At 41.8% G+C, this 27,339-nt stretch overlaps 1 protein-coding gene across 10 annotated transcripts in view; it reads right to left on the bottom strand.

Annotated features, from left to right (window-relative positions):
- Plekha7 (pleckstrin homology domain containing A7) overlaps positions 1 to 27,339 on the bottom strand; it is a 212,231-nt gene that overhangs the window by 139,465 nt on the left and 45,427 nt on the right. The gene's annotated exons all lie outside the window — the stretch shown is intronic.

Below are 27,339 nucleotides of genomic sequence, written 5' to 3'. Positions count from 1 at the left end.
CATCCTGTGGAAGTTTTCATTTAGAACATTGACTCAAAGTCTCTAGAACTAGAAGTGATGGCAGTGGTAGCTAGCATTTATAGAACTCATCATTTACAGCATATGAGCCATGCATATGCTAAGAGCTTTAGAGGCAGACATATCTCATTTTATACAACATTTAGTTTTCACACTGTCCTTAGAGCAAGATATTATTTATTACCTTTTTATACATGTGAAAATGAAGCCTCAGAGCATTTAACTTGCCCAAGGTCATAAAGAAGAAGGTGAACTAGAAATGAAACCCAAAGTTTAATTATTTTCTTTTGTTTAGCAGAAGTAACCTTTTAAAAAGTAGACTAATGTCAATAAAATAAAGCAGTCCTGTGTATGAAGGCCCCTGAAGTATTCCACAGACAGTGATACTGGGTGTCTATTGGGTGGATGCCTTTTCTGAAAGTACCTCTCTCAAAGGGAAAGCTGCTGCTTCCTTGGGGCTGTACTCCAGTGTGACATGTAGTACAGGAAGGCCCTTAGTGAATGGTGCTGACTGAATGAATCTAACATCTGCAGAGCACTTGCTATGCTCTCGGCACTGTTCTAAGGACCTTCCATGTATTAACTCAATTAACCCTCACAACAGGCTCTATTGTTCCCTTTTTACAGATCAGAAAACTGAGACACAGAATAATCAGGTAGCTTTCTCAAGGACACAAAGCTGAATTCAAATTCAAATTCAAGGTCTCATTGACCTTTACAAAACCTATCTGTTCCCTTGGAACAGATCTGAAAAGAGCTGAAGTATACAGGGCTCACTTAGGCCATACACCCATGGACCAGATCCTCAGCTGGCCTTCTACTATCAACCATGCTGCCCCCCTGACATTCACCTTTCGTTTCTCCTTTGCTACTCATGATCCCACTGTGAGGCAGGCAGAAGCACTTTTAGTATCACCACTCTGGAGATAAGGAAACTGCTCTGAATGCTCAAGTGTGCCGCTATTCTCAGAGAAATTCAATGACCAGTACCCACCTCAACGTGGTCACTACTTAGAAGCTGAGTCTGCTCTTCTCTCTTTTTTTTTTTTTTTTTTTTTTTTTTTTGGTACTGAGGATTGAACCCAGGGGTGCTTAATCACTGAGCCACATTCCCAGCCCTTTTTCAATTTTTATTTTGAGACAAGGTCTCACTATCGCTTAGAGGTTTGCTTATCTGCTGAGGTTGGTCTCAAACTTGCAATCCTCCTGCCTCAGCCTCCTGAGTCCCTGGGATTACAGGTATGCCTGGTAAGTCTGCTCTTCTGTATCTTGCTATGAGAGCTGGGTCTCACACATTACAATCCCAAAACAACTTCAGGGCAAGAGAGTAAGGAAATAATGCCAAAGAGAAGGCCAAAAATGATAAGAGGGTTGAGTGGTGCTTTCATGGGTATTTCACATTTCACAGCAGTTTGCTTCCAAGCCCACAGTTTAAAAATGAATTGAGGTGTCCACTGTGAAAGGCAGCCTTCTGGGCTTTTCAGCTCTGCAATAAAACTTCAATCTAAGCAAAACAATTTCTCCACTTAGGATATTTTCTTCTCACCCCTCTCAGAGATGTTAAAAGACTATCTTCTAAAACAATAAAGCACTACATGCCCTTTACATCAGATTTCACAAAACTCTGGCTTCAAGGAAAGCACCAGTGATAATAATACTGCTAATGTTCAAGGTCAAGTTAAAAGACTCAAAATAACTGTTGTGGATATCCATTTCAAATTTGTACTGTTTGAATTTGTAAACAGAGCAAGCACCATAAACTTTTAAAACTGGCCCCCAAAACTGACTTAAATACCTAACACAGCTGGGTGAAGTGCCTCACACCTGTGCACACGTATAATCCCAGCAGCTCAGGAGGCTGAGGCAGGAGGATCAGAAGTTCAAAGCTAGTCTTAGCAAGCTAGTGAGGTCCTGAACAACTTAGCAAAACCCTGTCTCAAAATAAAAATAAAAAGAGGTTGGGGATGTGGCTCAGTGGTTAAGCACTTTTGGGTTCAATTCCCCGTACAAAAAAAAAAAAAAAAAAAAAAAAGCATGCCTGAAAAACTACGTCACATATGCAATTTCAAACTTTCTAGTAGCCACATATTTTTATTTTAAAAAATCAGTGAAATTAATTTTAATACACTTTTTTGATCCAACACATTCAAAAATTATCATCTTTAACACATAATCAGTATGAAAACATTATTGAGACACTTTACTGTTTTTAGTATTATCTTTGAAAACTGGGGGGTATTTTACATTCAGAGCACATCTTGATCTAGACTAACTGAACTGCAAGTACTTAATGGTCACATGTGGCTAGTGGCTATTTTTTTGAACAGTGCAGACTTAAAGCTTTCAAGTCCCAATTATAAACAGCTGGTGCAGTCTCTCTCTCTCTACCTAATAGAGAAAGTGCCCAGCCAGCCTGGAATCAGAGGCTTTTTAACAGCAAGAATTTGTTGTTGGGCCAAAGTACTGGCTCTTGCTTATTGTACAACATTAAGTCCTGTCAAATCAACTGCAGACTTAAAAAATAAATGTTATGCTGTAGTGACTCTGATTAAGCCATTGGGGGAGAGAGTGGGGCTGGGAAGAAGGATTATTATAATAAATAGGAATATTAACAATCCTGCACATTTTTGGAGATCACATTGAGGAAGGTGCTCAAGTTCATGACCTCATTAGTTATCCAGGCTTGATAACCCTGGGACACCAAGAGCTTTGGTGACTGGGAGATCACCAGCAACACCACAGGGAAAAGTCTGGGACTGCTCAGAGACCTGAGTGCTGTCCAAGGTTCCCAAGTTGAGCCACAAAAGCAAAACCACTTTGGAGGCACTTATGTAAAATATATACTGCCAGGCTCTGCCCAGATGTGTTGAAATAGTTTGTGGGGTGCAGGTAGGACCTCAGGATCTGTAGTGTGTGCGTGTGTTCCTGGGGATTGAATGCAGGGCACTCTACCACTGAGCTACATTTCCAGGTCTTTTCATTTTGAGACAGTGTCTTGCTACCTTCAGGCTGTTCTCAAACTTGTGATTTTCCTGCCTCAGCCTCCCAAGTTGTTGGGATCACAGGAAAGCACCATTGCTCCTAACTATTATTATATTATTATATATTATAATATATATATATTGCTCCTGACTAGGGAAAAAAATATATATGAGGGCTTTTTTTGGTACCAGGATTAAACCCAGGGCACTTAAACACCAAGTCATATCCCCAGCTCTTTTTTATTTTTTTATTTTTTATTTTTTTATTTTTTTTTCTTTTTATTGTAAACAAATGGGATACATGTTGCTTCTCTATTTGTACATGGCGTAAAGGCATACCATTTGTGAAATCATAAATTTACATAGGGTAATGTTGTTTGATTCATTCTGCCATTTTTTCCCTTCCCCCCCTCCCCTCCCACCCTTCCCCTCCATCTATACAGTCCTTCCTTCCTCCATTCCTGCCCCCCTCCCTAAACCCAACTCCAACCCCAACACTAACCCTTCCCACCCCCCATTATGTGTCATCATCCACTTATTAGCGATATCATTCTTCCTTTGGTTTTTTGAGATTGGCTTATCTCACTTAGCATGATATTCTCCAGTTTCATCCATTTGCCTGCAAATGCCATAATTTTATCATTCTTTATGGCTGAGTAATATTCCATTGTATATATATACCACAGTTTCTTTATCCATTCATCAATTGAAGGACATCTAGGTTGGTTCCACAATCTGGCTATTGTGAACTGAGCAGCTATGAACATTGATGTGGCTGTATCTCTGTAATATGCTGATTTTAAGTCCTTTGGGTATAGGCCAAGGAGTGGGATAGCTGGGTCAAATGGTGTTTCCATTCCAAGTTTTCTAAGGAATCTCCACACTGCTTTCCAGAGTCGCTGCACTAATTTGCAGCCCCACCAGCAATGTAAGAGTGTACCTTTCTCCCCACATCCTCGCCAACACCTGTTGTTGGTTGTATTCTTGATAATTGCCATTCTAATTGGGGTGAGATGGAATCTTAGGGTGGTTTTGATTTGCATTTCTCTTATTACTAGAGATGTTGAACATTTTTCCATATGTTTGTTGATTGCTTGTACATCTTCTTCTGTGAAGTGTCTATTCATTTCCTTAGCCCATTTGTCAATTGGATTATTTACATTCTTGGTGTAGAGTTTTTTGAGTTCTTTATAGATTCTGGAGATTAGCGCTCTATCTGAAGTATGATTGGCAAAGATTTTCTCCCACTCTGTAGGCTCTTTCTTTGCATTGCTGATAGTTTCCTTTGCTGAGAGAAAGCTTTTTAGTTTGAATCTATCCCAGTTATTAATTCTTGCTTTTATTTCTTGTGCTATGGGGGTCCTGTTGAGGAAGTCTGGTCCTAAGCCGACATGTTGAAGCTCTGGACCTACTTTTTCTTCTATAAGATGCAAGGTCTCTGGTCTAATTCCGAGATCCTTAATCCATTTTGAGTTTAGTTTCGTGCATGGTGAGAGATATGGGTTTAGTTTCATTCTGTTGCATATGGATTTCCAATTCTCCCAGCACCATTTGTCAAAGAGGCTATCTTTTCTCCATTGCATATTTTTGGCACCTTTGTCTAGTATGAGAAAATTGTTATTTATTTGGGTTTGTATCCGTGTCCTCTATTCTGTACCATTGATCCACCTTTCTATTTTGGTACCAATACCATGCCGTTTTTGTTACTATTGCTTTGTAGTAGAGTTGAAGATCTGGTGTTGCGATACCCCCTGCTTCACTCTTTCTGCCAAGGATTGCTTTAGCTATTCTGGGTTTTTTATTCTTCCAGATGAATTTCATAATTTCTTGCTCTATTTCTGTAAGGTACATCATTGGGATTTTAATTGGAATTGCATTGAATCTGTATAGAACTTTTGGTAGTATGGCCATTTTGACAATATTAATTCTTCCTATTCAAGAACATGGGAGATCTTTCCATCTTCTAAGGTTTTCTTTAATTTCTTTCTTTAGCGTTCTGTAGTTCTCATTGTAGAGGTCTTTCATCTCTTTTGTGAGATTGATTCCCAAGTATTTTATTTTTTTCGAAGCTATTGTGAATGGGGTAGTTTTCCTAATTTCTCTTTCTGAAGATTCATCGCTTATGTATAAAAATGCCTTAGATTTGTGTGCATTGATCTTATATCCCGCTACTTTACTGAATTCACTTATGAGTTCTAAAAGTTTTCTGGTGGAATTTCCTGGTTCCTCTATGTATATAATTATATCATCAGCAAATAGGGATAGTTTGAGTTCTTCTTTTCCTATTCGTATCCCTTTAATTTCTTTGGTCTGTCTAATTGCTCTGGCTAGAGTTTCAAGGACAATATTGAAAAGAAGTGGTGAAAGAGGGCATCCCTGCCTTGTTCCAGTTTTTAGGGGGAATGCTTTCAGTTTTTCACCATTTAGAATGATATTAGCCATGGGCTTAGCGTAGATGGCCTTTACAATGTTAAGGAATGTTCCCACTATCCCTATTTTCTCTACTGTTTTGAGCATGAAGGGATGCTGTATTTTATCAAATGCTTTCTCTGCATCTATTGAAATAATCATGTGATTCTTAACTTTAAGTCTATTGATATGGTGAATTACACTTATTGATTTCCTGATGTTGAACCAACCTTGCATCCCTGAGATGAAACCCACTTGATCATGGTGCACTATCTTTTTAATATATATTTGTATGCGATTTGCTAAAATTTTGTTGAGAATTTTTGTGTCGATGTTCATTAAGGATATTGGTCTGAAATTTTCTTTCCTCGATGTGTCTCTGTCTGGTTTAGGTATCAGGGTAATATTGGCTTCATAGAATGAGTTTGGGAGGGTTCCCTCCTCTTCTATTTTATGGAATACTTGAGAAGTATTGGAATGAGCTCTTCTTTAAAGGTTTTGTAGAACTCGGCTGAGAACCCATCTGGTCCTGGACTTTTCTTTGTTGGTAGGCTTTTGATGACTTCTTCTATTTCATTACTTGAAATTCGTCTATTGAAATTGTGTATGTCCTCCTCGTTCAGTTTAGGCAATTCATATGTCTCTAGAAACCTGTTGATGTCTTCGAAATTTTCTATTTTGTTGGAGTATAGATTTTCAAAATAGCTTCTAATTATGTTTTGTATTTCAGTCGTGTCTGTTGGGATATTTCCTTGTTCATTCCGAATTTTAGTGATTTGGGTTTTCTCTCGTCTTCTCTTTGTTAGTGTGGCTAAAGGTTTATCAATTTTGTTTATTTTTTGAAGAACCAACTATTTATTTTGTCAATTTTTTGTATTGTTTCTTTTGTTTCAATTTCGTTGATTTCAGTTCTGAGTTTAACTATTTCCTGTCTTCTACTACTTTTGGTGTTGGTCTGTTCTTCTTTTTCTAGGGCTTTGAGCTGTAGTGTTAGGTCGTTTATTTGTTGAGTTTTACTTCTTTTATTAAATGCGCTCCATGAAATAAATTTTCCTCTAAGTACTGCTTTCATAGCGTCCCAGAGATTTTGATATGATGTTTCTTTATTCTTATTTACCTCTAAGAATTTTTTAATTTCCTTCCTAATATCTTCTGTTATCCATTCATCATATAATAGCATATTGTTTAATCTCCAGGTGTTGGAGTAGTTTCTGTTTTTCACTCTTTCATTTATTTCTAACTTCAATCCATTATGATCTGATAAAATACAAGATAATGTCTCTATCTTCTTGTATTTGCTAACATTAGCTTTGTGGCATAATATATGGTCTATTTTAGAGAAGGATCCATGTGCTGCTGAGAAGAAAGTGTATTCGCTCTTGGTTCGATGGTATATTCTATAAATGTCTGTTAAGTCTAAATTATTGATTGTGTTATTGAGATCTATGGTTTCTTTGTTCAATTTTTGTTTGAAAGATCTGTCCAGTGGTGAGAGAGGTGTGTTAAAATCACCTAGTATTATTGTGTTATGGTCTATTTGGTTTCTAAAATTGAGAAGGATTTGTTTAACATACATGGATGAGCCACTGTTTGGGGCATAGATGTTTATGATTGTTATATCTTGCTGTTTTATGCTTCCCTTAAGCAGTATGAAATGTCCTTCTTTATCCCTTCTGACTAACTTTGGCTTGAAGTCCACATTATCTGAAATGATGATGGATACTCCAGCTTTTTTGCTGGGTCCATGTGCATGGTATGTTTTTCCCCATCCTTTCACCTTTAGTCTATGGGTATCTCTTTCTATGAGGTGAGTCTCTTGCAGGCAACATATTGTTGGATCTTTCTTTTTAATCCAATCTGCCAGTCTATGTCTTTTGATTGATGAATTCAGGCCATTAACATTCAGGGTTATTATTGAGATATGATTTGTATTCCCAGTCATTTGGTTCATATTTAAAATTTTATTTATTTATTTATTTATTTTTTGACACATCTTGGTTCCTCCTTTATTTGACAGTTCCTTTAGGATAATTCCTCCCTTTGCTGATTTGCTTCTTTGTTTTTTAACTCTTCCTCATGAAATCTTTTGCTGAGAATGTTCTGTAATGCTGGCTTTCTTTTTGTAAATTCTTTTAGCTTTTGTTTATCATGGAATGATTTTATTTCATCTTCAAATTTGAAGGTAAGTTTTGCTGGGTATAAGATTCTTGGTTGGCATCCATTTTCTTTCAGAGCTTGAAAAATGTTGTTCCAGGCCCTTCTAGCTTTTAGGGTCTGGATTGAAAAATCTACTGATATCCGTATTGACTTCCCCCTGAATGTAATTTGGTTCTTTTCTCTCACAGCCTTTAAAATTCTGTCTTTAATTTGTATGTTAGGTATTTTCATTATAATGTGCCTTGGTGTGGGTCTGTTGTAATTTTGTGTATTTGGAGTCCTATAAGCCTCTTGGACTTGATTTTCCATTTCATTCTTCAGATTTGGGAAATTTTCTGATATTATTTCTTCAAATAGATTGTTCATTCCTTTGGTTTGTTTCTCTAAGCCTTCCTCAATCCCAATAATTCTCAAATTTGGCCTTTTCATGATATCCCATAGTTCTTGCAGATTCTGTTCATGATTTCTTACCATCTTCTCTGTTTGTTCAACTTTGTTTTCGAGGTTAAATATTTTGTCTTCAATATCTGAAGTTCTATCTTCCAGGTGTTCTATCCTGTTGGTTATGCTTTCTATGGAGTTCTTAATTTGGTTTATTGTTTCCTTCATTTCAAGGATTTCTGTTTTTTTTTTTTTCAATATCTCTAACTCTTTATTGAAATGATCTTTTGCTTCCTGAATTTGCTCTGTTAACTGTCGATTGGTGTGATCATTCAATGCCTGCATTTGCTCTTTCATCTCATCATTCAATGCCTGCATTTGCTCTTTCATCTCATCGTTTGCATCTCTGATCATTTTAATTATGTACATTCTGAACTCCCTTTCTGTCATTTCTTCTGCCATGCTGTCATTGGATTTTATTGATGTAACATCTAGATTTGTTTGGGGCATTTTCTTCCCTTGTTTTCTCATATTGTTCAGGTATCAGTGGGTCATTAAGATATTGCAGATTTCCTCTATCAACTTATAATGTCCCTGAAGATTGCTAGTATATCCCCTCTTATCCTTCAGTAGCCTGAAATCTTGGAGGAAGTTGATAATGCGGAGCTCTACGAAGAAGCTGCCTCTCTAGGGGTGGTGACCCTCAGGTGGGGTATATTCCCTGCTAGTGGGCAGAGGTGCCTCCACTTGTTGAGCAATGGTCATCCAATGGGGAACTGCAGGCTGAGGCAAGGCCTGTTTGGGCCTGTGTCTCTGGTTTTACCGTCCCTGTGGGAAAACCTCACCCAGCTGGGAAGACTCACCCGGTGGGGACGTCTCGCTGGTCAGTTCCCCTCCTAGAGGTTCCCCTCAATCTACAACTACCGCCTGGGCTGGGCTGTCTTCCTCTGCAACGTTCCCAGGGGCCCGGACCTACCTCCTGGGCCTGGGAGCCTCACCCTTCGCAGGTGAGTCTCCTTAGGCTGCCTCTCCCAGAGAATCTGCCCGAGGTCCTGGAAACTTCGCTCCACCCCTAGGCGTGTCTCTGTGCGGCTCTTCTACCAAGAAGCCAGTCCTGGGATCCTGCTCTGCACCTAATCGCCTGGCTATGCGGCCCCTCCTCTGAGCCGCCACCTGGAGCCCCGTACAATAGCTCCGAGACCCAGAGACCCACCACACACCTCCTCCTCCGGACAGCCAACCGGTTTCTGACGCGGTCACTAGGAGTCCAAGCAACTCACTTTGCGTCTCCTCCTCCCGCCAACCACCTGTAGCCCTAGGCAGTCACTCCAAGTCCAAGTGGCCCGCCCTGTTCCTCCTCCTCCTCCTCGGGGTAGCCCCCCGGGTGTTCAGGAGCGGTGGCTCACGCTCCTCCTCCAGGCAGGCCACCCGTGTTCAGGAACGGTCGTTTTTTCGCCTCCTCCTCTGGCAACCGCCTGTGGCTCTGATGCAGTCACTTCCAGACCAAGCGACCCGCCGCCCTTCTCCTCTTCCTCCGGGCAAAACCCCCCCCCACACACACACACACAGAAGCGGTTGTTCTGAGTTCAAACAGCTCACCCCACAGCTCCTCCTCTGGCAACCGCCTGTAGCTCCGATGCAGTCACTCCCAGACCAAGCGACCCACCGTGCTCCTCCTCCTGGCAGGCCACCAGTGTTCAGGAGCGGTCGTTCTGAGTTCAAACAGCTCGCCACGCAGCTCCTCCCCCGGCAACCGCCCGTGGCTCTGATGCAGTAACTCCTAGACCTCAAAGATGTTTTATATGCAATCTCAGCGAATTTTCTCCAAGGATCCTGGAGAAAATTTCTTCTCTGACTTGATAACAACAATGACAGTCAATATTTATTCAGCATTTATGACATTCAACAAATGTATATTATCTCATTTAATCCTCCACCCTCTGACGTTGGGGTTATTGTTTCCCCTTACTCAGCTTATAGATGAGGACTCTGAGGCTCAGAGAATTAATACTTTTTTTTTTAACATTTTTTTTAGTTGGATTTGGACACAATATTTTTGTTTATTCCTTTATGCAGTGCTGAGGATTGAACCCACTGTGTCAACGTGTGAGTCAATTGCCCTACCACTGGGCTACAGCCCCAGCCCCAAGTTAATGCTTTTAATCAAACTTAAATTGAAGTGGGTGTGTATAATAAAAAAAAAGTCATCATTATTCCTCCTAATACTAAAAGTTGCTGTTTCTTTCCAGCATACAGTATGTCCTCACCCTACATTCTGTGTATGACCATAAAAGATCTTGCCCACCCTTTACACAGGAGCCCCTCCTTTCATCTTACAGTCTCCATAATTGACTCATTCACCTTCCCCTAACAGCCTAAGAGTTACCTAAGGACAGCACCTCTCTCTATCATATGTAATCTCCATATCCAAGAACTTCACAAAGCCCTGTAGTACTTGGTGATGGATGGATGGACAGACGGATGGATAGACAGACAGGTAGACAGTTGCATGGATGAGTAGGTGGGTGAATGCCTTCATAGGGCAGGGAAGTCTAGATCATAGAACTTTCATCAGCTGTGTCTATGGAAGCTCCATCCAGTTTCTAAGTAGGGGACAGGATAAAAACCTTGATATAAGAGTATCTGGCACTCTGGGGTCATGAAGGACTACAATGGGACAGAAATGGGGGCAGTTGAGAGGACCTACAGAAGGAGATCTGAAGGGAAGAAGGCATAACACCAGAATGGAGCAAGGGCCACATTAAAAGACAGTTTTAAAGGAGTCAGGGGTCTGGGTTCAAGAAAAAGCTAAAACATGGGCCCAGGAACTAATCAGGAACGAAAGTCCTAAGAAGTCTGGTACTGTCTCGGGTGCCTAAGGACACTGCAGCTTTGCCCTCTCACTTAGTACCTAATGCTCTTGGCTTTAGGGGAAAACACATTCCTTAGGGGGAAATAGGTTCCTTACCTTGCAATTCCAGCCTACTCATGAAGGAGCCACAGACATGAACCTGTGGTTTTGTCCTCACTTTAGGGGGAAGCCACAGACTCCACAATCAGGGGAGATCCTCACTTTCTCAACTTCTCCACATGGGGGCAGCAGTCACCATCTGTGCTCAGCTGCTGCAGCCTCATGCCACTAGGGACCTAAAGGTGACAAAGCTGCCCAAAAGACCCACCCAGACCAGCCCATGTCCGGTCAGCCCAAGGTTGAAACTTCTGGGTTTTCTCCAGTGCCTTTTCCCAAACAATTCAGTCACTCAGCAACCAGTCCCCCGCATGCCAGAGTCCCCATTCCTGAGACCTCCCTACAGTGTGAAGCCCTCTTTCCTCACAAGGCAGGAATGACATCAACCTTAAAGAGTAAGAGAACTTTGAACCTGGACATGGAATGTGTTTAGGTTTGCCAGGCTCTGGGGTGTTGAATTGTTTGTGCTGCCTTTTTTTGATGGGTTGGAAGAATTTCACTTGAAGTGCTTCCCAAGAGGTTTACAGAATCAGGACATACAGAGAGTGCCACAAACTTGCCCACAAAGCCTTTTTTCACTAATTAGATGGAAAATCAGGAATATTTGAAGGTTCTGAGTTTTGAAGTAGAATTTCTGTAGAAAACAGTATAAAAGCGCTCATTACTGACAGGCCCCAACTTGCTGTGGGTCTTAATGAGCGTTCTATTGGACAGAGGCTCTGGCAACACACAGCACACACAGAGAAGACCTGAGGAAACACACCCTCAGCCACATCCAGCTACATAAGATATTTTCCTCTCTACTGATCAAAGTCGAGGAAGGATGACACATTCTCAAGTTTAAAAAGCCCCATCCCAACTAAGGAATTTGCAGGCTCCTAATCCCTGGGTCTAAGGGTAAAGTGACTAGGTCGTCTGAGTTGCTGGTTTCAAGATACCACTACAGCTTCATTCCTTGGGAGCTTGGAAAGAATACAGGGAGGCCTGGGCCCCACAGGACCTGGGAAGCTGGTGCATTTTCAAGACTATTTGTTAACCACTGATTAGATAGCTATTTTCTCAAATAGTGGGTTGTGAAAACACACTTGAAGCATCACCTCATGCCCATCAGGGCAGCTATTATCAAAAAAAGAAAGAAAACATTATTGGACAGAATGTGGAGAAAGGGGAACCCTTGCACACTATCGGTGGAAATGTAAATTAGTACAATCATTATGGAAAATGGTATGGAGGTTCCTTAAAAAACTGAAAACAGAACTACCGTATGTTTCAGCAATTCCACTATTGGTTATCTATTTAAAGGAAATGAAATCAGTCTGTCAAAGTGACATCTGCACTCCTATGTTTACTGCAACACTATCACAAAACCCGAGATATGGAACCAACCTAAGTGTCCATCAACAGATGAACTGATAATGTGATATATATACACAATGCAATAGTATTCTGTCATAAAAAGGAAGAAATCCTCTCATTTGCAAAAACAGGTATGAACCTGGGAGAGACATTTTGTTAAGTGAAATAAGCCAAGAGCAGAAAGACAAATGTCACATGATCTCACTTACTTGTGGAGTGTATAATAGTAGAAGTCATACAAGAGAGAAGAGTGGTGGTTACCAGGGTCTGGCGTGTGAAGTGGGGTAAAGAGGTTAGAGATATTTTACACAAAATGCCTGTTAAGTAGGAGAGATAAGTTCAAGAGATCTATTGCACATTACAGTGACTACAGTTAATAACAAGATATTACACACTTGAGAGTTGCCAAGAGAGCATATTTTAAGTATTCTCACCACAAAAAAATAAGTACGTAAGATACTGCATCTTAAGCTAGCTATACGTACATAAAAACACCATGTTGTATTTAAAAAAAAAATTTTATTTGCCATTTAGGGAAAAAACACCTGAACATATGAGAATGCAGCGCACTGCCTCACCTGCATGTCACATCAGGAAGGTGAGAGTAGTAGCAGTAATGAAGAAGAAAGGAGGAGAGGTGAGACTGTATCTGCACACACGCACAGAGGCGCACACACGCACAGATGCACACACACAACGTGAATGTGCTGGTTCACAGGAGCTGAAGAAAATTTAAAAGCACAGAAACTGGAATCGAGAAGATATTTTCTCACATCGAAACTGAATGGAGGGCTGGGGATATAGCTCAATTGGTAAAGTGCCTGCTTCGCAAGCACAAGGCCCTGGGTTTGATCCCCAGCACCACATAAAAAAAAAAAAAAAACTGAATGGAAGGTGGTTTAGAAGGATTTGATGATGAGCGCCTGGATTCCCACAGTCCCCACGGAGCCCCTCCCCACTCTCCCACTCCAATGGGCATCCTCAACCCAGAGGGAGAACACGGGCCTTGCAGGTGGCAGGTCCATGTAGAGGCCACATTCCAGCCTCCTCAGCAACACCTTGAGGGCAGGATGCCACCACTCAGCTTGACATTCTAGTCTCGTGCTCTGATGCTCTGAGTCCTTCCTCGTCTGCTTCCCCTCACGCAGTCAACTCAGGCTCAGTGTCATTCCCATTCTGGATTTTCCACCTCCAAGCCTTGCTCACGTTGGTTCATCCTCCCAGAAAGCGCTCAACTCCTCTGTTCCTTCCAATGTTGATCTGCCCTTTGTATTTGCATGAATAACAAGGAGAATTAAGGCTGGATCTTGCCCTGAGAGTCAATCTAATACAGGAGTTTAGACAGTAGGTATAAATCACCAAAGTACAAGACAGGAAGAAGCAAATGTCCCCAGAGTACAGAGAACACAGAGCTACAGAAACACAGAGGAAGGAGAAAACCTGAACTGGAAAGAGAAGGCAGTAAAGAAACCAGAAAAACAAGTCAAGATGAGGTTCCGGGGGCTGGGGTTGAGGTTCAGGGGTAGAGTGCTTGCTTAGCACATGCGAGGCACTGGGTCCAATCCTCAACACCACATAAATAAATAAATGTATGTATGTCTTTATGTATGTATGTATGTTATTTTTTTTAACATGTTATCTAGATTTTATTGTTTAAGCATAAAAATGTAGTGAACCCTTTAGAGGACTGCTGATAATTTATGATGCAGCAGTTATCCTTTTTATTTAGTCGTTTTAAACTAATTCAAAAATAGGGCAATAGACTACAAAAATAAGAGTTCTACAAGACTTGGAAATGCCAAGAAAATTGTCAACTTTTCTTATACATTAAAATTAGTTATTTTGTTTTCTATTTTAAAATTTCTTTTGGGTCTTATTTGTTTAAATCTTTATTCCTTGAATTATTACTTATGCCTTAGGCTTTCTGTTAACCTTTAATTGTACATTTTGAAAAAGCAGATTATTTTTAAAGTTGATGTGTCTATATTTTTTAAATTTTTTACAGACTGCATTTTGATTCATTGTATACAAATGGGGTACATCATTTCGTTTCTATGGTTGCACACGATGTAGATTCATAGCATTTGTGTAATCATACGTGTACATATATGGTAATGATGTCTGTCTCATTCCACCATCTTTCATACCCCCCTCCCTCTCATTTCCTTCTACCTAATCTAAAGTTCCTCCATTCTTCTCTCACTCCCCCACCCCCTCACCCCCATTATAGATCATCATCCACTTATCAGGGAAAACATTTGGTCTTTGGTTTCTTAGGATTGGCTTATTTCACTTAGCATGATATTCTCTAATTCCATCCATTTATCTGCAAATGCCATAATATTATTCTTCTTTATGGCTGAATAATATTCCATTGTGTATATATATATATATATATATATCACAGTTTCTTTATCCATTCATCTGCTGAAGGGCATCTAGGTTGGTTCCACAATCTAGCTATTATGATTGAGCTGCTATAAACATTGATGTGGCTGTGTTACTGTAGTATGCTAATTTTAAGTCCTTTGGGTATAAACCGAGGAGTGGGATAACTGGGTCAAATGGTGGGTCCATTCCAAGTTTTCTGAGGATTCTCCACACTGCTTTCTAGAGTAGCTGCACAAATTTGCAACTCTACCAGCAATATAAAAGTGTGCCTTTTTCTCCCACACCCATGCCAACATCTATTATTGTTTGTGTTCTTAATAGTAGTCATTCTAATTGGAATAAGATGAAATCTTAGAGTTGTTTTAATTTGCATTTCTCTAATTACTAGAGATGTTGAACACTTTTTCATGTATTTAATCACCTGTATGTATTCTTCTGTAAAGTGTCTGTTTAAAATAAATATATGTATGTATATATGTATGTGTGTATGTGTATTATTAAAAAAAAAAAAGATGAGGTTTTGGCCCAACTCTACAAAGGGTATGGGAATTAGGCCGTCAATAGCCTTTAGATGTGGTGAGTAGGAGGTCAAGCAGATCTCAGAAAGTGAAGAGTGAAAAACAGACAGCAAGTAGAGAGAGGGAGTGAGTGCAGGCAGAGGGTCCAAAGAGAAGAGAGGGAGAGAATGAGGGAGGGAGGAAGGGAGAGGAGGCAGTGAAAGCTGAGAATGACTCAGGAACTGAAAAGGGTTTGCTGTAGTCCATGTCCTAGAATCTGTGAGGTGAGAGAAAACTAACAGGCATGGACCTATCATTTCAGATAAAATCTCAGGTTAAGTACTCAAAGAAATGGAAAAAGGAAGAATTGCACAGCAATGATGGTAAGAGGAACCCAATCCACAGGTTTTAGGGATACAGTTCTTGGCACAAAGCTGTCCCCTGATGTTCCAAGGAGCTGGAAAGAAAAGGATAAGAAGGCTGCACATATCCCTACTTTCCTCTCCTTTGGGAAGATTGGATTGTTTTTTTTTTTTTGGGGGGGGGTGTGCTGGGGATCGAACCCAGGGCCTTGTGCTTACAAGGCAAGCACTCTACCAACTGAGTTATCTCCCCAGCCCCCCCTCCTTTTTTTTTTTAAATGAAAGAAAATCTCTGCTGGGTGCAGAATAGAGTCCCAACTCCTAAGTATGTTCTACAGTTTAGTACTCCAGTATCATCAGGCTGACCTGCCCTCATGGCCTCACACACTTAGCTTGGATCCCTCAACCTGAGTCCCTCCCACCTCCGGCCAACGTGCACGTGGCAACTCAGTACAGAACACCTTTTTCCAAACATCTTTTCCTGACTCAAATACACCTGCCTAACTCCCAGGCCTTCGAACCCCAGATCAAATGTCTCCTCCCCACTCACCCAGCTGCCTGTTCACATTTCCCAAACTACTTCCTCTGCCTCTTTGTTCTTACAACAGAGAATCCTCCTATCTTGGCACTCAATACACTGTGTAGAAATCACCGTTTACATGCCTGCCTCCTGCTCAAAACTGTTAGCTCCCTGAGGCCTGGGAACAGTCTAATTTATAACCCCAACATCCTTTTATTATTCTGAATAACATTTCCAGAGTGCCATGCTATGTGCAAAAGCGAAGATTGTTATTATCCCATGTGATCCTTCATAATTTCATGAAGTTTATCCTCATCCATTACAAAGACAAAAATAATCAAATCTCAGAGGCATTAAAGCATCTGAGGTCACTCAGTTAGAAAGAGGGGACTGGGACAAAAACCCAAGCAGTTTCACTGTGTGGTTGGCCTCCCCAACTCAGTATGGAAAGGCATTCAGTTAATGTCTGTTGAGAAAAGAGGGACACCCAAGAAAGTCCTCCACCAGGCATGTCCAGTCTGACAGACACCACAAAGACAATACTAATAATAATGGTGCATTTTACTGAGAACTGACCACAAATCAGGTTCCAGGTTGTTACCTGGACTGTCCCACTAAATCCTTACCTTGTGAAGTACACAGTTTTATTAGCCCTAATACACAATTCAGAAATAGAAGTTCAGAGATTATAAGTAACAGAACTCAGATACAAATCCAAAAATCTAGCTCTGAGACCCCGATTCTTATTCACTGGGTCATGCCATCATCTAGATTGCCTATGTAAATTAAAATTTTAAAATTCAGAGGCAATATAAAACCAGGAAGGGAATAAGGTTAAAGACATGTCTGGGTTATTAACTGATCAGGGCCTCTGAGGGTTTTTATTGTTTTGTTTTCAGAGCAGTAGGGGGCAGGAGTTGTTTGTAATGCTGGGGATTGAACCCAGGACCTCATGCATGCCAGGTAAGTACTCTACCACTGAGCTACACCCCCAGCCACCATAACTGGTTGGTTTTAATTAAGGGATTCTTCTTGGAAGACTTGGTCCTCTGCTACAGATTTTAAAGAAAGGAAGAATTAAGTTAGGGGCTCACAAGGGGCAAGGTTGTTTGGATGACCATGTTCTTATAACAATGTATCCCTAATACTCAACTATATCTAAGAAGCAGCATCTCTGTGCTCTACTTATCCTTAATTCTCATGGGAGAGGGGAGGATTGAACCCAGAAGGGAGAGAGCTTGAACTTGCAATTCTGCCTCAGCCTCCCAAGTTGCTGGTATTACAGTTGTGTACCACCATGCCCAGATGACTCAATTCCTATCCTTATGAGGAAAAAACAAGCATGTTTTCAGAGGAAACTAAGGTCCAGATGAAGAACAGAACCTGTGAGATGTCACAGAGCACCTGGACTGTGATCTTGACTAGCCTTCCACACTGCTGAGTGCCCATGCACTATATCCATGGTGCCCAGCCAAAGTGGACATAGGCAGTTTCCCCAAGATCTGTTCTCTTTCCCCTCAGCAACAGAACCACTTAATTTTAGCCAGTCATGTTATAACCCAGAATAAAGACAATATTTCCATTGTGGCCATGTAAATAAGTTCTGACTAACAGGATGTACGTGGAAGGACTTTGGGGAAGTATTCCTAAAATGGTAACAGTATGATTTTGGAGAGCAAAAGGGGAAAGGGAAGTGATCGAATCCCTTAATGTCTGACATGCAGTTGTGATGGCTGGAACTTAAGTAACCATCTTGAGCTTTGAGATGAAAGCCATGTGCCAAAGACAACAAAACAGCAGAGTGCTTGGGGCCCAGAAGACTTGGTAAAGCTAACTTAATAGTTCTAAAATGACTACTTCCACATTTATGTAAAAGAGAAATAAATTTAAGTCACTGTTCTATCAGATTTTCTTATCATCTGCAGCTGAATATAACCCTAATGTAGATAAGAACAGTCATTTTTAACTTAAAAAATTCTCAAACCTTGGGCCAAATACAGGGGCCCACACCCGTAACCTCAGCTACTCAGGAGGCTGAGGCAGTAAGATTGCCATATTCAAGGTCAACCTGAACAACTTACTGAGACTCTGTCTCAAAATAAAATGTTAAAAAAAAAAAGGATGGTGTGTTCCTCAATGGTAGAGTTCTTGCTTAGCATATGTGAGATAATAGGTTTAATCCACAGTACCAAAAAATTTTTTTTGATACCCTGTCTCAAAATAAAAATTAAAAGGGCCAGGGATGTACTCAGTGGTAGAGCATCCCTGTGTTTAATCCCCAATACTGCAAACAAAAACAAAACAAAGATACAAAGAAAAAGAGAGTAAGTTATATATTAAGCATACACCTTACTACGGTCTCATGCTTCATTTTCATATATTGTGCTTCATTTGAAACCACTTCTACAAATGTCTACTTCCTTTAGTTATCTCACAGATTTTTTTTAAAACTTTTTTTTAGTTGTCAATCGATATTTTTTTTTTAATTTATATGTGGAGCTGAGTGTCGAACAGGGCCTCACACATGCCAGACAAGTGCTCTACCACTCAGCCACAACTCCAGCTCCTGATAGATTTTTTTATTTACTCAAATATCTTCCAAACAACTGCTGTATACAAAGCACTATGCTAGATACCCTACCAAAAAAAAAAAAATTAAACTCCTAGTGAACTGTAGGGTCTAGGTTGCAGAAGGCTCACAGGAGAGACTTGCTGAATGAGTAAATGTTTAAATGTTTGTTTTTTTTTTTTTTTTCCTGGAATACTCTTCCATCCCATCCAAATGGCAACTTTCCAACCATCCTTCAAAGCCCAGTTCAAATACTGTTTCCTACTGAGCATTCCCTTTTCCATCTCCCATGGAATGGAACCCCCACCCTCACTCCACCCCAATTTTTGCCCCTGTTGTCTTCTATACAAAACCTCATGGGACATCTGTTGCACCTACTGAGGGGCGATGACTTACTCATTCTTTTTTTTTTTTTTTTTTTGGGTGCTGGGGATCGAACCCAGGGCCTTGTGCTTACAATGCAAGCACTCTACCAACTGAGCTATCTCCCCAGTCCCCACTTACTCATTCTTGATTCCCCACATCTAATATAGTGCCTGGCACCTGAAAAAGATTTGATTAGTGTTTGAATGAGTTGAGTAAGTCAGTTACACTCAGTGTAATGGAGGAGAAAATATATATACTTAGAATAAATGAAGTTTAATGGTTATGTCAAACACAAACCAGCAATACATAATGAGAAGACAGTAAAGATTACCTCCAGAAAGCTCTAGAACAGGGAGGAGGGAAGGAAGGAATCTTAAGAACTGTTCCCAGTTATATGAAATTAAGGCAGGTTTACTGAAACCACAAGAGGGATCTAAAATGACTGTTTATGGTTATAGATCCAGGCAAGTGGAGAGTCTAGGGATCACCATTCCCGTAAAAAGCAAGGGGCAAGGGAGAATTGAGGGACTACAGCCAGTTAACCAGTTTATAGAAATATGGGTCTTTCTGGACCAGGGACCAGGTGAACAGGAGTATTCTACTGTCATCACAGAGCAGCTAGAAGACTGTGTATGTGTGCACACAGCATGTGTTTAATGCTCACTCTGCACCAGGCACTGTGCTAGGCCTGGAGAGTAGAGCCATTAATGATGGCCCAGCAGGTACAATTCTATAGGGGACAGTGACCCTGAAGCACATCAACACCCACTTAGAGTGCAGAGCACCTGGTTCCCAGGGAGGAGAAACATCTAGGCCAACTAGGAACTAAATCAGTTTAGCCTTCCTCCCACTGGCTGGTTCTGTGGCCCCTCCCTCTATCGTCAATGATTCCATGCTCACAATGCTACAGTAGGATTCAAAGACAGCTCTTATTTTAACTACACTTCATCCAGGTCTGTGACATGGAAAAGGGAAATCCTGTCAGTCTTAGGTTGTTGTTTTTTGTTTTGTTTTTGGTGTGGGGATTTGTGGAAGATCTGAGGCCTTCTCCTCGCTATGTTCCTAATCCAATCTTTCTATATAGAACATCCAGAAAGTCTCACTCTGGCACTTAGTTCACCTGAGCGAGAGACAGGAAGCAGCACTGGCCAGCTCTGTCAACTCACTCTGAAGCAGTTTAACCAGTCCATGCAAAAGTTACACTGCCCTTGAAGAACAGAAAGATTCAATTAAGACAGCCCAGACAATCCCAAAGGTAGATTTAAGTGCTAGCTTTGTGTGATGGGAGGTATTATTACCTTCCCTGGTTTTAGGCAGTATTAGTCCCCCTTGCTAAGGAACTACTTTGATGGATGGGCAAGATAAGACTTTCAAAAAGCAAGAAGGAGCCCAAAAGTTAGAAGCAAGAATCTTTCATTCAAACAAAAGAGAGTAAGAGATTACTTCACACTGCCTTCAAACTAAACTACATATTAAGAATATGTATCCTTGCTAACCTGAGACACAAAAAAGAGGGTTAGGCCCAAATATGCTCGACACATTGTTACTTATAGTTAATAAAAAAAACAATAATAAAATAAGTAACATAAGAAACTGGAAACAACACTGGTGTCCAAAAACAAGGGACTGGCTAGGTAAATAATGGTCCATCCACAACAGAACCACAAATCCAAGATGATGGGAACTAAAGCTGAAGATCCAAGAATATTCCAACAGATTAATAAAAGCGTATCATGCAGCAATTAAAAATCATATCTTGTGTATGATTCCATTTACATGATGTATCCAGAATAGATAAATCTGTAGAGACAGAATGTAGATTGGCTGGTGGCCAGGAATGTAGAAATAAGGAAAAGCTATTTAACAAATAAAGAGTTTTACACTACCTTGGAGGAATGGAAATGTTTTATAACTAAAAGAGTTGCTGGTTGTGAACATACTAAGTGCCAATGAAATGTTCACTTTAAACTGTTTTATTTTGTATTACATGAATTTCACCTCAATAAATTATTTTTAAATATCATGTTTTAGAAGAAAACTTCATGTCTTAAAACATTTATCAGATATTTTTAAGTAAAAGGAAACAACAAAAAAGGATGTCTATATATGCATGAACCCAATTTGTAGTGAGGAATAATGGCACATATGCATAAGAAAAGAAAGCCTGGCAAGGTAAAATATACATAAGCTGCAAAGAGTGGTCACCTCTGAATGGATGAATAATTAGCATAACTTCTAATCTCTGTGCTTTTCCTCTGTTTTCTAAATTTTCTATAAAAATATATTATTTTTGTAACAAGAAAGAGAAACAACTATTCTGAAAATGCAGGGCAGACATATATGGATAGTATTATATGTTTATTAATAATATTTTAAATGCCTGAAGTTGGGCATGGTGGTGCACACCTATAATCCCAATTACTTCAGAGGCTGAAGCAGGAGGAACTCAAGTTTGAGACCAATCTTCACAACTTAGTGAGACCTTGTCTCAAAATGAAAAATAAATAAATGCCTGGAAAAAAAAATCTAGAAGGAATTTATGCTGAGAACTTGGGGAAGCAGGATTGTGGATGATTTGTTTTCTTCTTTGCTAATTCCTAAGTTATATAACAGATTGTAACCAGAGAAAATAAATTGAAAATAAAAAAAAAAAAAGTGCTTTAACCCAGAAGCACAAGTAGCACCCATTGCAAAAATGGAAGGGTAAAGGCTGAAGTGGGAGGGTCCAAGCCCCTTGCCCAACCCAACAAGCTTCTCATCTTTACACAGAGCCCTATCATACTTCCAGCCTGGCTTCAAACTTGATGCCACACTCTGACTCATTTCCAGTCTCTCTCTATACAGTGGAAACTGATGGAATTATTAATGAATATGATAACTAGGAAGAAAATCCAAAATCCCTCATTTTTGCCAAGTTATCTCAGGAATCTGCAGAAAACATATTTTTAAATGTTTAATAAAATTCACAGAGCCAGGAAATGTGCCTACATGGTTGGGTTATCTTTCCAGAATCAGCACCCTACGAGAGAGCTGCCAGGACAGTGGTAAACCAAGTTTGAAAAACTGGACCCAGTAGGACTATAAGTTATAACATCAGGTCTGAACACCTCGGGTAGTAACAGACCAGTTTAATGAACCTGAATTGGCTCAGTGAAACCACAGCAGTACTGAAACCACCTTGATTAGGAAGGCTCCTGCAACAAAAGGCCCACTCACAGTTGAAATCTAATCTGTGTTAATTAACGCCCCCAGAATGAAAACACTTCTTTATCAGTATGCGGTTCCTGGCTCCAACTCTCCCATAAATCCTAGCTCCTGCATGCAAAGGGATGAGGGCTCTCCTCAGTGGCCACAGAAGATTGCACCTGCAGGGTTGAGGGCGTCCAGGTGTGGGGAGGAGGGGCCTGCCTCCCAGGTCAAGCCCAGGAGAGAAGTTGTTGGATTTCAGAGCTCAAACCTAATGTCCCCAAAAGACCTACCGACAGACTAGAAAATGAGTAATGGCAAGGTCCCACAGTGCCAAACTCCTGTGCACAACTCCCCTACCCAGGCAGCGTGTGTGCCTACACATGTTCCCTCTTGTCCACATTCACTCACACCCTCCTATGCTCCTTGCTGTGAACCAGCTATTCTGTACACCTGGGCATCTCCCCTTCAGTCCATGTAGCTCCCCCTTTTGGGGGCTGGCTCCTGTTCCCTTCTGTCCAGAATGTACAGCCCTTGCTCCTGCAGTCAGGACCCCACCTCAAGTCCCACCCATCCTGGAGAAGCCTTCTGCTGCCCCTTGTGTCTGGTACCAGATCAGGAGCCATGAGCACCTAGGAGTCCAAGGTAGGCCAGGAAATGGGAATGAGATGAGAAGTCACTGAGATGTAGATTTCGAATTCCCCCCTCAATTTATTCTGATGTTTCCTGAGATCTGAATTTCAGGCACCTTGGGAGTGAGGGTGAGGATCAGGTTCAGGCCCTGATGGGGGGCAGGCAGAGTCAGGGAGGACAGGAGGAAAGGGCAAGAAAGGGAGACTTGCACCACATCAGGCAAATACAAGTGCTACAGGAGGTCACAAGATGTGGGAAGAATTTCCACATCCTGGGGATTCCAGGAAGCCTTTTCAACCACCTGAGAATAACTCATATGAAGAATCTAACCCACTGTTCCCAGTAGCAGGAGGTAATAACTACGTGACAGCAGGGTACAGAGGAGAAAGGGGACCCACAGCCCAAGGCGATAACTCCACCCCAGGTCACTGCTGAGCCACAGGAGAGGAGTTTAAATAATAAATATTGACAACAATGACTGTGTAACAGCTCCCCCATGGTTGAGGCTTCCTAATGCCTTGGGGCAGGAACAGAGCCACAGGGAACTTCACCCCCAAGAGACAGATGGGGACACTGAGGCACATAGGGGGCTGGCCCAGGGTGGGGAAGCAGCTCTTACTTCAGGGACCTACCAACTCCTTAAACCCAAACTCATTCTCAAACTTCCACTTTCCCTTCACCACCTCAGCCCCCTAACCACCCTGGTCTGCCCACCCTGGGAAAGGACCCAGTCAGCAATTGCCCCTTCTCCCCTTCAGGAAGGTCACAGTCCACTGTGCCCTCAGTCTCTGACTGAAGAGCCTAATACTCCGAAACATTTCTTCTCATTTTCTGGCTAGTTTTTTTTTTTTTTTTTTAAACCCCAAACACAATGTCCTCAAGTTTTAAAAAAATCAAGTCATTCAGCAAATTTCCCTCGGTGAGGTCCCCAAAATGCCCTCATTCCCAGTTAGTTTCTCTGCCACTCACTAGAATGACTGAGGCTCCAGAAGAAAGAGAAGAATCCCAGCCGCTCAGCCAGGAAAGGCTGTGGAAGGCACTCCCAGCTTCTTGAGGTGGTCCTGACCGTGCTTGCACAGCTTTTGGGAGGACAAGTCTCAGAGGGGACAACACACCTTCATCTGACACCTGCCATGGCCCCTCAAGGCACTGAGCCTCCCTCAGCTTCCAACAGGAGGCCAAGAGTTCCAAAGAGTTTACAGTTACTGAACACAGGCAACCGGAGAAGTGGCCCAGAAAAGATGCCCTCCAGCCCTGCACCCGCCCCTGGCCACACCCAAGGGGAAACACTGCCGGCTGTTAATTCTCCCTGGCGCAGCCTCTTCTCTGGAGGAGGACACGTTGTTTCAGCCTGGGTCCTCAGACCCACGCTGGTATTATGAAAGAGGAAGATAGGATTCTGGCAGTCAGGAGTATGGAAAGTCATGGTATCCCTGCGGCACTTTCCTGGAGGAGGTTAGGAAAGCCACTGGTTTTTATGTCAGAGGGTCCTGACATTGAACTGAAATTCTGCCATTAATTAGATATTTAACTTGGGAAAGTCATTCACCTCTCTGATACTCAGTTTTCTTCCCTGAAAATTGGAAACAGTAATACCTACCTCACTGGTCCCTATGAGATAATGAGTAAAACACCCATGGAAGGCTCTGGCATATAGCAGGTGCTTGAGGAATATGTTCTTGGTTGGCCTGACCAAAATGCACCAGGCAGAAAGCAGAGTTTGAGTGACAAAAATCAGACTGATGCCACCCTCACTCTAGAAGCGGGGAAAGTAGAGCAATCATTATCCTATCCTTTTTCCCAAAATAGGAGCAGTGGGAGGAGTCGCAGGGCCCTTAGTCCCTAAAACGCCTTCCTTGCCTCGGGCAAGAACACAGCCCTGCAGCTTTGGCAGAAATGAGGGATGTGTATGGTAGTTAAGTGTACAGACCCTGGAGGTAGATGCCTGGGTTCAAATCCCATCTTCACCTCTTCTGGCTCTGTGACCCAGGGCAGGATGGTTAGCCTAAGCTGTCTTACTCGGAGTGGGCACTGTCACTGTACCCATCTGATGGAGCTGTTGTGAGATCACTGTGTAAAGACCCTTGAAGGTAGGCCCAGTGTGCAGTAAGCCGAGTATCTTTTAGTTGTGGCTATTATCTTCTCCACACAACGTTCACTTCCTAAAACAGCCAGAAAGCCTTTCTCCTGAGATGTAAACTCAAGTTCTGACTATAGCTTGACACCTTGATGTGGCCCTTGAGCAGTTTCCTTTGAATCTGTTCCTGAGAATCTCTCCAGCCCCTGAGTTCATCTAACATCCAGAAGCAATAAGAAAATATCATAATATCTAAAATACGGAGCCTAGTCCTACATGCCTTGGGAACTAGGTAGCACTAGGGGACTTCTGAGTTAAAGACAAATGGCTGCATACTTGCTCCTCCCACCCCAGGGCAATCAAAGTGCCACCCTGTGAAACGGGGTGTGGGGTACTAGGAGCAGGGGAAGCTACCAGGGACCCACGGAGAGGAATGCCAAGGCCTCTCCTGGATTCAGCCTTCCCATTGGTGGAACAGATGGCCTCCTGCTCCTGCCCAGGGCCCATGTGTCCTGCCAACATGTACACAGAACAGTCCTCCTAGAGGGGACTACATCATCCAGCTGTGCCCTGTGCCGCTGCGGCACTAGGATGGGGTGGTGAAAACAGAAATCTAGGGAGGCGAGCACCTGACTGAGCAGCCACATTTGGTCTTTTTTCAAATTTCAGCATCTTTTATTTTTAGAGGTATGTGTTCCAATTTGGTGATATATTTGCAGGTTCCATGTACCTTGCTTAATTTAGGACTTTTTCTTTCTTTTTTGATGGTGGGATAGAAGTTAAACACAGCTTTTCTCAGTCACCCCTGGATTCTAAGCCCTAGATTTAACTCCAAAGGAACCTGTCTGCCCTACTTCATGACTGGAGAGAAACTATTACCTGCTGCTAAAAATCAGAGTCCTGACAATGGAGCCCCAGAGAGGTGTGTCCTCAATCACAGGGCACTGGACTGTACCACCAGAGCTGTCCCATCAGCTGACTGGGAAGAGGGGACAGGAAGGGGAACAAATGGTCCTACTTCATGACCTAAATCTTGATGACCATCTCCCAGGGGGCCAGGAGAGGTATTTGTATAACCAGTCAGAATGGCCCAGGGTATGGCCACAGGTGTCCCATTCTTGCAGCCCTTGTGTCTGGCAGCCAGGTCCCACAGGTATGGGGTCAGCCTGGCTCTGATCAGTGCTTCCCCAAGTTCAAACAACAGAATTAACTACCTGCCTTCCTCCCAGCCCCCAGCCTCCTCTCATTGCTTCCCTTAAGGTTTTTGTTTTATTTTTCTTATTTTATTATATTCACAATGTTGTACAGTCATTGCCGTTATTTCTAAAACTTTTTCATTAGCCCAAACAGAAATGCTGGAACTACTAGCAATAATTCCCTATTCCTCCCTCCCGCTGGCCTCTGGACCTCTAATCTACTTTCTGCTTCTATGTATTTGACTGTTTTAGGTAGCTCATATAAGTGGAGTCACACTATATTTGTCATTTTGTAACTGGCTTATTTCTCTGAGCAGAATGTCTTTGAAGTTGATATATCAAGTTTTCCTTTTCTATTTTAATACCCTTTATTTTATTTGTTTATTTTTTATGTGGTTCTGAGGACTGAACTCAGTGCCTCACACGTGCTAGGCAAGCTCTCTACCACTGAGCTACAGCCCCAATCTCCCAGAATTTCCTTCCTATTGAGGGCCAAATAACATTCAATTGTATGTAGACATCACATTTTGTTCATTCCTTCATCTGCTGATATATACTTGGGTTCCATTCGTCTTTGGGTTCTTGTGAATGAATATGCTGCAATAAACATCAATATAAAACTGTCTGAGCCCCTGCTTCCATTTCCTTTGAGTATATACCTAGGAGTGGAATTGCTGAATTATATGATAATTCTATTCAGATTTTTTGTTTTGTTTTGGTTTTGGTACCAGGATTGCCTAACCCTTTTTATTTTTTGAGACAGGGTCTCACTAGTTAGCTAGGGCCTTGCTAAACTGCTGAGGCTGCCTTTGAACTTGTGATCCTCCTGCCTCAGCCTCCAGAGTCACTGGGATTAAAGACATGTACTACTGCGCTCAGCTCCATTTAGGTTTTTGAGGAACCCCCAAACTGTTTTCCATAGCAGCTGCACTACTTCATATTCCCACCAATTGTGCATGAGAGCTCCAATCTCTTCACATCCCCCACAGTCTTTGAGTTATACCCAAGGCCATTAAATGGTCTTTCCCTGGTACTCCAAGATGTCTATAAGTTGTTGGGGCTGACTCAGGGACTCAAAGATAACAGCAAATGCCTACAGCCACAGTTAGCATAGTTTCAATGTAGGTTCCAGTAGATTTGGTAGAACTTCAGGTCAAAAACATGAGGGCTGGAAGGGCAGAGCCCACCTGCTCTGCAAATCAGAGTACCTGAAAATGGAGCCAGGTGTGCCCTCTCTCAGAGGGTGCAGGGTTGCAGCAGCAGGGCATTCAG

Source organism: Sciurus carolinensis, chromosome 11 (assembly GCF_902686445.1).
Source record: "Sciurus carolinensis chromosome 11, mSciCar1.2, whole genome shotgun sequence".
In the NCBI taxonomy this organism is placed as follows: domain Eukaryota; kingdom Metazoa; phylum Chordata; class Mammalia; order Rodentia; family Sciuridae; genus Sciurus; species Sciurus carolinensis.
The sequence above is the reverse complement of the archived record's forward strand: the minus strand, read 5'-3'. Positions and strand labels throughout refer to the sequence as shown.